Below are 3,183 nucleotides of genomic sequence, written 5' to 3'. Positions count from 1 at the left end.
CCCGGATACCGTAGGAGTGCTTTGGGTGTGCCAAATGTCACAACGTAACTGGGTGACTATAAAGGTGCACTACGGGTATCTCCGAAAGTGTCTGTTGGGTTGGCACAGATCGAGACTGGGATTTGTCACTCCGTGTGACGGAGAGGTATCTCTGGGCCCACTCGGTAATGCATCATCATAATGAGCTCAATGTGACTAAGGCGTTAGTCACGGGATCATGCATTGCGGTACGAGTAAAGAGACTTGCCGGTAACGAGATTGAATAAGGTATTGGGATACCGACGATCGAATCTCGGGCAAGTAACATACCGTTTGACAAAGGGAATTGCATACGGATTGATTGAATCCTCGACACCGTGGTTCATCCGATGAGATCATCGTGGAACATGTGGGAGCCAGCATGGGTATCCAGATCCCGCTGTTGGTTATTGACCGGAGAGGCGTCTCGGTCATGTCTGCATGTCTCCCGAACCCGTAGGGTCTACACACTTAAGGTTCGGTGACGCTAGGGTTGTAGAGATATATGTATGCAGAAACCCGAAAGTTGTTCGGAGTCCCGGATGAGATCCCGGACGTCACGAGAGGTTCCGGAATGGTCCGGAGATGAAGAATTATATATAGGAAGTCCAGTTTCGGCCACCGGGAAAGTTTCGGGGGTTACCGGTATTGTACTGGGACCACCGGAAGGGTCCCGGGGGTCCACCGGGTGGGGCCACCTATCCCGGAGGGCCCCGTGGGCTGAAAGTGGAAGGGAACCAGCCCTTAGTGGGCTGGGGCGCCCCCCTTGGGCCTCCCCCCATGCGCCTAGGGTTGGGAACCCTAGGGGGAGCTTCCCCCTTGCCTTGGGGGGCAAGGCACCCCTTCCCCCCCACTTGGCCGCCGCCCCCCCCCCTTTGGATCGGATCTCCAGGGCCGGCGCCCCCCCAGGGGGCCTATATAAATGGGGGGGAGGGCAGCACACAACAGCCTTGGGCGCCTCCCTCCTCCCCTGCAACACCTCTCTCTCTCTCTCTCTCTCGCAGAAGCTTAGCAAAGCCCTGCCGAGACCCGCTACATCCACCACCACGCCGTCGTGCTGTTGGATCTCCATCAACCTCTCCTTCCCCCTTGCTGGATCAAGAAGGAGGAGACGTCGCTGCACCGTACGTGTGTTGAACGCGGAGGTGCCGTCCGTTCGGCACTCGGTCATCGGTGATTTGGATCACGGCGAGTACGACTCCGTCATCCACGTTCATTGGAACGCTTCCGCTCGCGATCTACAAGGGTATGTAGATGCACTCCCTTCCCCTCGTTGCTAGTATACTCCATAGATGCATCTTGGTGAACGTAGGAAAATTTTAAAATTATGCTACGATTCCCAACAGTGGCATCATGAGCCAGGCCTATGCGTAGTTACTATGCACGAGTAGAACACAAAGCAGTTGTGGGCGTTGAGTTTGCCAATTCTTCTTGCCGCTACTAGTCGTTTCTTGTTTCGGCGGCATTGTAGGATGAAGCGGCCTGGACCAACCTTACACGTACGCTTACGTGAGACAGGTTCCACCGATTGACATGCACTAGTTGCATAAGGTGGCTAGCGGGTGTCTGTCTCTCCTACTTTAGTCGGAACGGATTCGATGAAAAGGGTCCTTATGAAGGGTAAATAGAAATTGGCAAATCACGTTGTCGTCATACGTAGGTAAGAAAACGTTCTTGCTAGAAACCTACAAACCACGTAAAAACTTGCAACAACAATTAGAGGACGTCTAACTTGTTTTTGCAGCAAGTGATATATGTGATATGATATGGCCAGAAGATGTGATGAATGATATATGTGATGTATGAGGTTGATCATATTCTTGTAATAGGAATCACGACTTGCATGTCGATGAGTATGACAACCGGCAGGAGCCATAGGAGTTGTCTTTATTATTTTGCATGACCTGTGTGTCATTGAATAACGCCATGTAAATTACTTTACTTTGTGCTAAACGCGTTAGCCATAGAAGTAGAAGTAATCGTTGGCGTGACGACTTCATGAAGACACAATGATGGAGATCATGATGATGGAGATCATGGTGTCATGCCGGTGACGAAGATGATCATGGTGCCCCGAAGATGGAGATCAAAGGAGCATAATGATATTGGCCATATCATGTCACTATTTGATTGCAGGTGATGTTTATCATGTTTTTGCATCTTATTTGCTTAGAACGACGGAAGTAAGTAAGATGATCCCTTATAATAAATTTCAAGAAAGTGTTCACCCTAACTGTGCACCGTTGCGAAGGTTCGTTGTTTCGAAGCACCACGTGATGATCGGGTGTGATAGATTCTAACGTTCGAATACAACAGGTGTTGACGAGCCTAGCATGTACAGACATGGCCTCGGAACACACGCAATACACTTAGGTTGACTTGACGAGCCTAGCATGTACAGACATGGCCTCGGAACACGGAGGACCGAAAGGTCGAGCATGAGTCGTATAGAAGATACGATCAACATGGAGATGTTCACCGATCTTGACTAGTCCGTCTCACGTGCTGATCGGACACGGCCTAGTTGAATTCGGATCATGTTTCACTTAGATGACTAGAGGGATGTCTATCTGAGTGGGACTTCATTAAATAATTTGATTATATGAACTTAATTATCATGTACTTAGTCTAAAATCTTTACACTATGTATTGTAGATCAAATGGCCAACGTTGTCCTCAATTTCAACGCGTTCCTAGAGAAAACCAAGCTGAAAGATGATGGCAGCAACTATACGGACTGGGTCCGGAACTGAGGCTCATCCTCATAGTAGCCAAGAAAGATTATGTCTTAGAAGCACCGCTAGGTGAAGCACCAATCCCAGAGAACCAAGACGTTATGAACGCTTGGCAGCAGCGTGCTGATGATTACTCCCTCGTTCAGTGCGGCATGCTTTACAGCTTAGAACCGGGTCTCCAAAAGCGTTTTGAGAAACATGGAGCATATGAGATGTTCGAGGAGCTGAAACTGGTTTTTCAAGCTCATGCCCGGGTCGAGAGATATGAAGTCTCCGACAAGTTCTTCAGCTGTAAAATGGAGGAGAACAGTTCTGTTAGTGAGCACATACTCAGAATGTTTGGGTTGCACAACCGCTTGTCTCAGCTGGGAGTTAATCTCCCGGATGACGCGGTCATTGACAGAATCCTCCAGTCGCTTCCACCAAGCTA

This window comes from Aegilops tauschii, chromosome 5 (assembly GCF_002575655.3).
Source record: "Aegilops tauschii subsp. strangulata cultivar AL8/78 chromosome 5, Aet v6.0, whole genome shotgun sequence".
Classification (NCBI taxonomy): Eukaryota; Viridiplantae; Streptophyta; class Magnoliopsida; order Poales; family Poaceae; genus Aegilops; species Aegilops tauschii.
Note: the sequence above shows the minus strand (reverse complement) of the source record.